Consider the following 13,274-nt stretch of genomic DNA (forward strand, 5'->3'; position numbering starts at 1 on the left):
ATGATCAACACAGGTTATCTTATTTATTACAACATAATCATAAAGTATGTATCAGTAAAATTATTACATCAGAGTCACGACATCACCTTTTACAGAAACTCATCCCCACAACTGTTTGCACTCTCGTACATCAGTGCTCTGAGGACAATAAGCAGACGCTCGCTCTATGCTTATAATGTGTTTATGATCCTGTATAATGCCTTTTATGAGCCAAATACTTGCAGTTGGATACCATCCTTAAGTGGGCTAATTACTTGGTTCAGCCGTCCCGTTGTCTGTAAAGGATATTTGACTTTTTGTTTTTTAGGTGTAAACTTTACAACTTTAGCAAATTTGGGTCGTTAAAAAATCCCCTGATAATTTAGCAGAATCTAAATATTAGGTTGTGAATATCTGTAGTGTCGTCTTTGTAGTGAGGTTTCCGTAGGAGCAGGTTGCCAGTCCTATAGGATTTAGTTTTTGCTTTACACAGAGTCCTTTGTTAATACTTTTTAATATTTCCCTTGTATCAAAAGTAATTAAGTTTGTTTTGTTTATTTTTCTTTGAGCTTATTTACAAATACGGCAGCTGATCAATTATATTTGTAAGTGTATGCTTTATCTGACCTGCTAATAGCTGGTTTTGCAGCTTGGATCTGTTGTCATGATCTTTATTTTAAATGTTCTACTTGGTAGAGAATCGTTTTTATTTTGAGTAGAAAGCCCCTTTTAAAACGTCTGAAATACTGTCTGTTTTTGTTAACTTTTCAGTTTAGCACTACTTTTTTAGTTCGTACTTAGTTTGTCATCTTTTTATTCTGTACTGAAGAAAACATGAAGCCACTACCTAAATGTGTTGATGTAAAATACAAAAAAAAAAGACAGATTGTGGTCTTTGTTGATGACCTGATCCGATTTTGGGGCCTAATTATTTTAGTAACAACAAAAACCTGGTTGAAATTTGGCTTTGAAAAATACAAATTTGCAGCAACTGTTCCTTATTTTTTGTAATTGTCTTTTTAGACATAATCAACAGCTTTGTTGGACAAGCTTTGTTTCAAAACTATTAACAATGCAGCCAGCACGGTAAAAATGTCACATGTAGAACAGCAATATAAACTTGTAATGACGTTTTCTTGGTTTTGAGTAGCTGTATCTACCATTGTAAACTAGATTTATTTATCATTTATTCTTTATCAGTCCATTGACTCCCTCTGTATTTTCCTACCCGCTGTAAAATCAGCATATAGTGAGAGGCGTCCTGAATTTGAACTAATAAGAAACAAGGCTTGCACTTATTCGCTGCATGTTGTTAATGCAAATGAAATTGTGATACACCGTGTAGTCAAATCTGAATTGAGAATATGAGAAGGTGACAGGCTTACTAAACATATAAACTTGATTGATCAGTTCATGCATGACTGTTTATGGTGGATAATCATTCATTCATGGTTTGTCAAGACATAACCATCCTTTCTTTTCTTTTCTTTTTTACCTACCTGTATCATTTACCTGAATAAAGTGAATCCAGGCGGCTTTGAGTCACACCTTCTTCTTTTTTTACCTGTGATTTCAATATTAACAGTGATGTGAAGTGATATTCACTTTATGAAGACCTTGTTATCTGTTTCTTGGAGGTTCACCCGGCTGTGGGACAGAAAGTGTAAATCTTTGTTCTCTTTCTCTACTTTTATTTTGTTTTATTGTAATTTTTTTCCCCCTGTTTTTTGATCGTTTTGTTTATGATTCCTGTTATTAATGTGAAATACGCTGCATTCTGTTTATCCTTGAGAAATAATCAAGTGAGGATTTGCATTCAAACCATCAATGATCATTTTTTTTAATGTCATGTGTTGGACCCATGAAAAAGCCTCTGCAAAACCTAAATACTGGACACCAGACATAAATTCCTTGCTGCTGTAAATTAGCTGATTTCCAGTTTTCCGTGTTGTCAGTCATCCCAGTTTGTAAGCTGGTGTTTAGCCTGTGTGGCCTTTTGACTGCAACTTTCTGGTTGTAGACTTTTCCAAGTTTGCACATTGAGGAGGACTGTGAAAACACAGCATAAAGAAACAATTAAGAGGCATCTATTTGGGCAACACTACTGGGTAAGTTTCCCTCTCTGTCATTAGTTACATGCACACTTATTTGCTGTCTAACGGTGACTCTGCAGATTTCCTCCCTGCTCTCTTGTGATGCTTTGAAACCCCCATTTTCAGGTGTTTTGGTGATGCCCAACAAAAATTTGAGCAGGTGACGGTGCTGTTCGTTGAAGAGGATATAAAAGATCTAGGACTTTTTTTTATTCCTTCCTTATCATAATCTTCCAATAACCCCCCCTCCCACCTTAATTGTAATTAACTTCCATCTTTGTTGTCACCACTGGGTGGCACTGAAGTCCAGCCTTAACTTCAAAGCCAGACTCCATAATGATATAAATTGATTAAGCCTTTACCTGAAGTGTGAGTCAAACATTACTTCACTGCCAGCTGAACGGTTTCTGCCCCCTAGCCATGAGGAAGTGAGGCGCACTAGCGGATGCAGCCACGGGATGACGCACAATTTTATGTTCCACACAAGATGAGTGAGAGGCACGTGGAAATCCCCCCCTTTGTGGTTGACTTGAATTCCAGTCCTGGGTTTGACTGAACCAGCCTCGAGGTATTGACACGCACACACCAAAATCCCAAAGTGCGCACACATATACACGTGTAGAAGTTACTACAAGTTACTAGTGTACCACAGTGGAGAGAGAGAAAATGTTGTGGTATTGACACTTTGTCGGGTTAATTCCACTTGAGCAACCAATATCCAACGCCAATTATTTAAAACCACAGTGTCTTCAGAAAGTATTCAGACCCCTTCACTTTATTGTGGATTTAATTTTAAATTGATAAAATTGCATTTTTTTCCCCATCAACACTTAATGCCAAAGTGAAAACATGCTTTTGAAATTGTTTTGCACAAAATTAGAAATCACAAACTGAAACCTCCCATTTACAGAATGATTCAGACCCTTCGCTGCGTTTCTCCAAACTGTGGTCAGGTGCGTCCTGTTTGCGGTAATTATCCTTGAGCTGTGTCTAGAACTTGACTGCGGTCCACCTGTGGCCACCTGAATTGATTGGACATAGTTTGTGTTTAGAAGGTCCCACAGTTCACGTTGCATCTCGGGACAAAAAAACCAAGCCAGGAAGTCCAAGGAACTTTCTGTAGACGTGCAAGAAAAACTTTGGCGAGGCATAGACCAGGGCGAAGGTATAAAACCATGCCTGTGTTCCCAGGAGCAACAGTAATTGTGAAATGAAAGGTTTTTTTGAACCATGATCCTGACCAAGAACCCAACAGTCACTCCAACAGAGCTTCATTCGTCCTCTGCAGAGGTGCAACGACCTGCCGGACAGACAACCATGGCAGCAGCTCTGCATCAATCAGGCCTTTTTTTTGATTGAGCTGATGGAAACCACTGTGAGTAAAAGGCGTCTGACAGCCTGCTTAGAGTCTTCCAAGCAGCATTTAAAGAGCGTGAGGAAAAATATCCTCTGGTCTCATGAGACAAACCATGTTTTCACTTAGTCATTAAGGCTCATTGAGTGTAGATTGTGCTCCATCTGTCATTGTGCAGTGTGTACTTGCACAAAATGCAATAATGGTCTTTTAATATGCTGGTTTAGAATCATATTTGTCATCATAACTTCAGTGCAATGCTCGATCTGATAAAGGCTGCTTCACCCATATTGCAAAAAAAAAAAAAAAACACAGTTCCTCACTCACTTCCAGCAGTGTCCCGCTCTGACCCCTGTGCAGTGGAGGTGAATGGAGTTTTATATGTGTATGCTAAGATTGTTGAAAAATGAAACGCTAACGAAAACTGTTAGAAAGAGCACAAATGAAAACATCTGCAGTTAAAGGCTGGATAACCACTAGATGAAAGTGAAGAAGAAAAGTATATGTCTCTCTTGTAATTTGGGTGAACTGACCCTTTAATGGAAGTCCTTATTCTGTTAGTGCCATGCTGTAACAGTTAAAACCACACAGGAACAAGGCAGGTGCCCTGTACATGTGAGACCGCAGGTATCCGTGCCCTTCATGTGGCGGCCAAACACAACATTAGGCCATTAGGGAAATATCGCCCTTTTCTCTAATCCAGCTGTCACACGATATGGGACAGGACAGTCATGACAATCTGTTCTCAGTCATAGATGCCTCCATGCTGACTGTGTGTGTGTGTGTGTGTGTGTGTTCCTCTAAGAGAACAGGTGTGTTTTGTTTGTGAGCATGTTTGTGCCCTCTGTGAAGAGTGTGTGAGTGAAGCAAAGGACGGACAGTTTGTAAAACCAGCTTGTACAACCACCTGCCTTATTAAGAGCCTGAAGCCTGTGTGTGTTTATCTGTGTGCGCGCGCGCGTGTGTGTGTGTGTGTGTGTGTGCGCGTGTGTGTTACAGGGGCTGGATTAAATGATCTTTCATCCAGGGTGAATCATTTGTACTATTCAGAGTCCTTGCAGAACAAACAAAACACGATTTGGGTGTGATGTTTTTAGATTAAGATTTAAAAAGTTGCAGCTTTATGGATGTTGTGTTATGGTCTTTGCAGCTTTAAAGAGACACAGTGCTGCAAACCATACATGATCACAGACCAAATTTAATTGTTTTTACAGCACTTATTGTAAGTGGGGGAGAGGAGGTACAGTAGATAACATCTAATAGGCTCAGGCTGTTCTTGTACTTTTCAAACAGTCTGTTGTAAAAGCAGCAAAAACCATCTGTAGATCCTTTTTTTTTACAGTTGTTAAAACACTTCCTAGCACTTTTTAAAAGAATTTAATACTTGTAATACAAACCAGCACATCATGTTATACATGTGACTGATAGTAGATGTTAATCTTAAGAACATCAGCCAGACTAAAGTTCGAAAACCTCAACAAAACATGAGAACCAGCTTCCAGGGAAGTTACAATTAAATGTTATTGCAGCATTCTCACTGTGATGCAAAATGTGTAAGAGGATGGACAAAATGTCGGCTACACTGCAAATGAAAGTTTATTAAGTATAGATTTAAGAATGTTTTTTTGTGGATTTTAAACAGTCTACAAAATTTACTTGCACCCTGTTTTACACAATCCATTTCTCTCGGCTTAAATTCCTCTTTTTCCGAATCATTTTAGTTGTAGTGGATTTAATTAATGAAAGTGTCAGCTTTCACTTGGATTTATCTGGTCAGTGAGCCATGACAGGATTCTTTGTGAATAACTGAATACTTATGCATGAAAATATGCAAATGCTACAAAAACTACTAGCTTATATCTTTTGGGCCTTGTACGATAGGATCCTTACTAATGTTTAACTCCTTCTGGTTGAACTCCAGTAATGATGTTCAAGCTCTCTCGGTTTATAGGTACTGCTGTAATTCCATCCTAAATTAAAGGTGCCTTGTGGAGTTTTCTTGTAAACTTGTAAAAGTTATGTTTACTTTGTGTTTCCCAACAAAATGCAATGTTTCATGGAGATTTAACAAACATATTGAATGTATTTCCTTCCTCATAAAAACATTTGCAAAGTAGATTTTGTAAATAATACTTTTAATTGTGCATTGTTAGCATCCATGTTTGCTATCTTGCAATCTTCTTCTTCTGCACTGCATTTCTTGGCATGTTACAGCCACCTACTGTTGATCAACAGAATAACCTGAAACCAACGTCAACAAAATGCGGACCCACTCATAAAAACATTGCTCTGTAGCGCCACAAGTGCTCAAAAACTTCACAGTGTACCTTTTTAAATGGGATATTTGAACGTTTTACGTTACAATACGAGGCGACAGTGACTCTCTGTTGGAAAGTGATGAGACGAGCTGGTTAGCGTGCTAACTTCATCAGAAGAAAATATGAGATAGCGACAAGAGTTAACAATGCTGTTTCTTTCCACTGCTGGAGACAGCACTTGGCGGCTAAAGGAAGTACGTTTGATGCTGAACTTGCAAGGTTTCTCCTGGGTAACTAAACAGCTGTTAATGCTAATGTTGTGCCTTGTAACAATAGCAAAACTTACAAGCAGCTCCTTTACACTAGGTGATTCAAGATGGTTGCCCATTTCTGGTTTAGTCATTTTTGAAAATTTGTTAGGGTATGCTCGAGGAATCAAACTCTCAAATCCACATTAAAAATCAGACGTGCGTTGTCACCACCTCATCACGTCTTTGTTAGTACGGCTTGTAGCAACTAGTATCAATTAAGCTACAAATTTCCATTTGGTACAGTCACCCTCGCTGCTGCCAAGAGTGTAACTCCACATGCTTCTCTCCAGACGTCTTGGAAGTGTCAATATATCTTTCTCAAAGACCAGGCATTCTTTTCCATGAATTTGAGGCACAGATTATGCAACCTCATCCTACACTGTTCTTTAAACTGCCTTCAGGGAATGCTAACACTACTGTCAGGCTGACTATATCACTCTACTCACAACAGCTCTGCCTGCATTTTTACTGCTCCAGTTTTGATAGCTAAAAGCAGAGATGGCAAGTACAACTACTCTAATTATGGTGTTTTTTTAATGCCACCTTTGAGAACACGTCTGTCTTTTTCAGTCTTTTCTTTCTGTTAAGTGTTGATTTACGACATTAGACCTTCTGCAAAAAGTTCACGGACATCATGCATTATCAGTCAAATTGTCTTTCTCGGGTTTACTTGCAGAACTTCAAATTGAGGATAATATTTTCATACTCGATCTCTGGTGGAAAGAAATGTAAGGTCATGTCTCTGCAGGCATGTACATTTCCGCCCTCTTTTTTCTCACGACCCAAAGGGATGTGTGATTTTAAACACATCTGTGTGTCTAGTTTGGAAAAAAAAAAAAACCCTCACAACTACACAACAACAGGTGTCGTTAACATGTGCTAATACTATATAATAATTCTGTGGTTAGGACATGCGGTCAGAACTGAAACTGCTGATAAGTGTTGTTATTAAGATGGAGTGTGGTTGGAAAGCAACTCAGTATTTTGTCCTTCAGTGCAGATGTGTAGAAAAAGATGCATTCTCCTTTTTAAAGCTGCAGTGGTCCAGTTTGCACCTTGGCGGCCCCAAGTGGCAGAGAAAGATGACTTTGATTTCTGTGACTTTTTTCGACTTCATTACCCTTTATTAGCCGTGTAATGTGAAGTAATGTGATTTGGACAGATGGATGTAGTTAACTTTTTTTTTTTTTTTTCCTCTAGGTCATGGTTAGTCTCTTTGTGTCCACAAACAAACCGGACAAATTAAATTTAATATACAAATTTGCCAAAACATAGTCTCAGTTTGTGATTTAGTCTGATAAGAATGTTGTTTTTTTTCATATAAAAATCAAGGATTTCTCAGAAAAATTTCTGCTAAAATGTCAAAATCTTTGTCACAGGCGTGTTTGAATGAGCAATATCTGTTTCCCCGGGTAGTTTGTACTTAACACGTCAAACTAAAACTACTGACGGTGGTATATCAACCCATCCAAACACACACACACACACACACACACACACACGTACGTACGCCCATCCCTCCCATGACGATTGTTTTGACCTTTGCTCTGAGGAAATAAGGCCGTCTGTGCTTGATGTGACAGGTTGGCACATCACCTGGATACAAGCAAATAAACGAGCAGAGGGAAAAAATATCAAGGGAACATTTCAAGCATTCACAGAGAGCTTTCAAAATGGAACAATGAGTTTGCCCTGGGGGAAAAAAGTGATCATGCTGGTATGTTTATATTAGACGGAAAGGAAGCCATCATTGTCATCGCCGGTGATTTTCTCTTTCACAGCACGATTTTGACAGTTGACTGTATCTTAATAACAATTCCTTCTATGTATAAGTCAATTGTCACGGATGATGCACTTATGTAAACATTTTTCTTCCCAAAAAAAAAAAAAAAAAAAAAAAAGAGCAGTGAAACCTTTTCCTGTCAGGATTTGTGAACTCTGTGGCATTATCATGAATTGTGTGAATACTAAACAAAGCTATTTTTAACTGTTCTAGTCACATTCCAAGATGTCAGTGCTCGCAGTCATAAATGAAATCCTTGCCCTCTTTCTTTCTGTCTTTCTTTCGTCGTATTCCCGTTTCTTTCTTGTTGAAGTCTCTTGGTTGAAGACTCTTGGCATTGGGGATATGCGGTAAAGGTTTGTTCATTCAGGGATTGGGAACACTTCAGTGAAACAGACATCAGGGGAAGTAATTGTGTAAATTAGAGGAAGAGGTGGGGGAGTTCATCATCTATCTTCCCGTAAGCAAACCCTGGCCCAGTAAAACACAGCCCAGTTGGTACAGCAATAGGACATGCGATTATTAATACAGAAGAGGGAGGTGCGCTCACCTCGACAAGCGCCAACACGCGAGCGCATTACCTCTACGGCTGCTATGGCAAAGATGTGAGCTGCATTCCTCTGCCCACAAACTCAGAGCTTCTTTCCCCTAATGCAGAGCAGAGGCTTGTGAGAGTAACTCGGCTCAGATCCGGGGGAGGCTTTTGTGAAAGGGGACTAACTTTGTTCTGTAGGATTATCTCCACATAATCGTCTCTCTAAGATTATAGTTGTATGATAATTTATAAAAGTACTTCTCGTTTTCTTTTTAGTTGCCATTTGACTGAATACTGGCTCTGACAACAGCTGTCTGGATATACACTGAAAAAATACATTTCTGTTTCCTTTCCAGTGCTGGTTGAAGTAGATAGAGTATGACTAAGATTGATAATGGCATTATTGCAGCTCAGCTTCTTTTTAGAAGATGAGCTGGTATTCCAGAAATTTCCAGTGAGTTGCCAACTTCTATATGACTCAATGTTATGTTTGGTTTTGCAATATTCTCACAAAGCTCATCACAATCGACACGAGATGGTGTTTAATGCTGATACCAGAGCACAAGTGAATTCCATTTGATTTAATGTTTAGATTGGAAAGAACTGAGAGGGGCAAGGCCACTTCAGATTTCTCATCCGTGTTCATAAAAGAATGGCAGCATAACTCAGTGTAACCACGGCCATGACTTGGTGCGTTTGCTGAACCGGAAACATCACCGCATGTGATGTTTTTTTCTGCCCAGCAAATGACGGTAACCTTTGTACAAGTCCGAAAAACCAAAGCTTACAAGCGCTGCGCATGCCCCAATTTACAAGTCTTCAACTGCATCCCCAGGGAGATTTGGGATATGGAACCCAAATGGGCCAGGTTCAAACCTCCTCTTTGGCAAGTTAGATTTGTGTCCAGAAGACTGTATGTGCATGAAGTCATACCTGCCAATTCTGAAGTGACGCAGAAGTAAAAGAAGTGGGAAAGGTTTGAGGAAGACCGGTTGACGTGTCTTTTCGAATGTTCTGTCAAGGTCGGGACAGGAACTATGGGCCGCTAGACTGAGGTGGCGCTTCAGTTATCAGGGTGTCACATTGCTCATCCTCTCCTGGAGAGCTCATGTCCATGTATATCTAAATCTGTAGATCTGTAAATCTGTAGCTCTGTATGGATTGCCACTCAGTTCAGTTTCTCTTTAAATAAAAGCATCCGTTTGAGGTAGGCAATGCTGATCAATAATTCAAATAAATCATTGATCACTGATGTGTAACAGACGTTATTGATGTGCAGGGTTTGTCTACAAATCCGTGTCATCTTCCACCACTCCTGTTGCTGCCGTAAGGGACTCCACGCCAACAGATGTCATTGCATGCCCAGATGCCCACAACTAAGTGGTGAGTACCGTGTTTATCGTACTTAGTCGGACTGTCAGGCGAAGGTACGAAGGTACCCGGAGTCGGTTGCCTTGTGGTGATCACAGGCAGGTGTTGAACTTCACTATATCACCACATCACAGCTTCGCTTCACTGACTTCACATTTATCTGTTTCACACTCACCTGTCCAACAACAGCCTGAAGCAGCGCTTTTACCAGACGTTCGACAGACACGTCTCACTCAAACCATTGCGGTTCAACAAGGTAATTTGTCAGTCCCTAAACTTCAAAAAGCTGATATCTGTGATGACTTCAGCCCCCGAGCTCTGAGAGGCCATTATGCACCTTGCACGTTGTCTCACTTGACATTTTTCCAGTTTCCCCAGAATAATCTCTGCACGGTTTTAACAAGGTGAAGGCTTCCATTTTTGTAATTAAAGCAACACCACAACTTTCACGATTGACTGGTTTTCTCTCTCTGCCAGAGCAACTGTTGTTGTCTGTCTGTTTGTCCACAGGACACAGGATAGATAGGAAGGAAGTGATTGACTACATAGACATCAAGGCAAGAGAAATGTATTTATAGCCCATCAGATAAAAGAGATTCACTACTCTACTTGCCTAACCCTAACCCTATAACCTTAAAACTTGTCCTCACATTGAAATCGAATGATTTACATCACATCCAAAGTCCCCATAATGTGACTAAACAGATTAAGGCCCCCACAACATGGGTAATACCTGGACCACACACACACATACACACACACACACATTAACAGGTAGGTGAGGCTTCAGGTCTACAGACAATTATGATTCAAAATGGAATAAAAAAGGTTTTTAACAAGAATACAGAGAAGAGACTTACAACTGACAATTGAAAACATCCCACACTTAATTTGGGTTGAACTAACACATTACTCGACCTACAACAACAACACTTTTACCAACGATGCTCTGGGCTTTAACCTGATTTACGGGTTTAACTGCTTTTATTTTAGATTGACTTCTCCTTTTTTTTTAAATTTATTTTATATTCTCTTTATTTATCCTGCCAATAAAGACACATAGACACAAATCACCAACAGAATGAGAAGTGCTCACCACTCCTGGACCCAACTACCTGGTCGTTGATATCTTGTGTACATATCATTAATGCCACAAACTGAAATTAATCTCTATAAACTCAGCTGAGTGCTTTCTTTGTTCTTTGACAGCTTAATGCATCAGCACTGCCAGGGTGAGTGTTTGATTTGCAATCACAACATCAAGCATGTGATACTCTGAAGATGTCACCACATCCTCGATGTCACGGTAAATAGATTTCGGTCGGTATCAATCTGAGCATCACCGGTAACTAGTAATATGAATATATTGACCAAACTCACAGTAACATCACAGACTGCATCAGTTAATTGAACGTGGAGTCTACAAGCGAAAACACGTATCACTCTAGTGATATCGTTCAGAACAACAGTCATCTTACAGCAGCAGAGAAAACCTTTTATTTATATGTGTTTTCATTTGGTACATTTTGATTCCTCTTCTTAAGACCTCTGACCCAGATAGGAAGTAATGTTGTAAATTAAAAGGCATCACCCTGATTTTCCCTTTTCTTTTTTCCCCTTTTAAAAGCTTCTTGTGTTTTTCAGAGATGGATTTATACCCACTATAATCATATGAATATTTATATACTTATTTACTTGGATAAATGATCCAGAAACACTCCCTGGGTGAAGGTTGGCACCAAAAAGATCCTGTAAGATCTCAGCGCGCTTTGACAGTGAGACGGCATCAATCATAGTTTACTTTATCTCTCATACTGTCTAAATTTAGTGAAAGGTGACGCAATGCATCACATACTTCTTTGAAGGCAACAGCGTAGGCAAGAGCAAAAACAACATCAGCCATATCAAAACTGGATGGGTGTGGAAGGGTCCAGCCTTTTTCTCGGTGGGTGGAGGTACCAGCCTTGCCTTCCCTTTTGTACATCTTACATCTGGAATGGGCACATTTTTTCCCCTCTTTTCCAAATAACATCTGCAGCTAAAAAGCCAGACAGGTAGTTAGAGTTGATTGGTCATGGATGGATTTTCTCTCTCTCTTCTCTTTCTATGCTTCTCCCTCTCTCCCACCCTTTTTTTTTTTTTTCTTTTTTTTTTTTCTATTCTACAAAGCCCAGAGGCTAGTATTTCACTGATTACAGAGTCCCTCCATTTGAATGGTCGTTTGTGTATTGTCAGAACAAAGGGGCGAGCGGCCTCTGAAGAGGTGCTAGACAGGGGAATGGATTGGGCTCAGCGATTAGGATGAGTGGAACTGCAGGTTCAGGCTAGCTTACCAGAGCAGAGACAGATCAAGGAGGGACTCCACTCCAACTGCTGTGGGACCTTTCGTGACTGGGGGAAAAAGAGGACTCGTAGGCAGCAGCAGCTGCACTCCAGCGCAGCATACTCTTGAACTTAAATTGTAAAGGAGAGGATCAGGAGTTTTTATAGTTGACTGATGACTAACGTAGCTCTGGATCTGGGCCGTCAGTCTGTCCCCAAGGTGCAAAGCTGAAACTTGCAGTTAAGGTCAAGCGTTAAGTCCGTTTTTTTTATTTTTTTAACCAAATCGTTGAATATTGCCTTGAGCCCACGTTTAAAGCTGCACGTGTAAGCCTTAAATAAAAAAGAGGGTCAGCAGTGACATAAAGCATCACCCTGCCTGAATGCGATGCCAGATATTTGTCCTGTTAATGAAGCGGTAGGAAGAGCAAATTAGAAATTGTCTCTAATTTGTTTTCTCCTAATTATGTTCAGTAAGGAAACTCTAACTTCTAACGGGATTAAGTTCCCTGGCGATGTTTTTTCTAGTGTAGAAGGTGCTGCGAGGTGGACAGTGAAAAGTGGACTCTCCTGCTTTGTCCCTCATTTGTCAAAAAAGTTGCCTCATGACAGCGACGTGAAAAGTTTCTGATTGTATCTTTAAAAACACAACACACTGCTTTTTGCGAAAGGAAAATCTTTTTCAAATGTGTCGCAAATTTTGATTTAACTTCAAAGGGAGAATAATAGGATTGACTGCAAAGTTTTGTAACGATGCATTTTTCTTTTTTTAATGACCATTTTCAAAAGTACTTCGCTAGTAATTCCTGAATGTGATCGAGTTACCCAAGATGAGACTAATCTCAAGTACACAACAGACCACTTGCACCTGAGGAAGTGCTCCTCAGACAGCACGGTAATCAGATAAACATTAGCCTGACAGGTTTCGGCTTTGAACACTCACTTAGTACTTCTCACCCCTAACATGAAGGTAATGACTTAAAATCAAAGTCCTCATCAAATTATATGGGTGAGTCCGGGTCACACGCTTGGTGGGCTTCACTTCAGCATCCTTTTGATTCTGAAGCATCACCTTTTCAAAGCTGTTTTCAAGCTGATTTTTAATTTACTTTGGGCCTTTTGTGTCGTTAATGAGATCTATAAACTGCCATCCATCAAGGAGTGAGGATATGCTTGAATACAGAGGGACATCTAGGTGTGTTTAATAACTGCCAAATAGTCACATTTTGTGTGAATGAGTCAAAGCTTTTGGACAGTTTGTGAGTCTC

Source organism: Seriola dumerili, unplaced genomic scaffold (genome assembly GCF_002260705.1).
Source record: "Seriola dumerili isolate Sdu_G_001 unplaced genomic scaffold, Sdu_1.0 BDQW01000331.1, whole genome shotgun sequence".
NCBI lineage: Eukaryota > Metazoa > Chordata > Actinopteri > Carangiformes > Carangidae > Seriola > Seriola dumerili.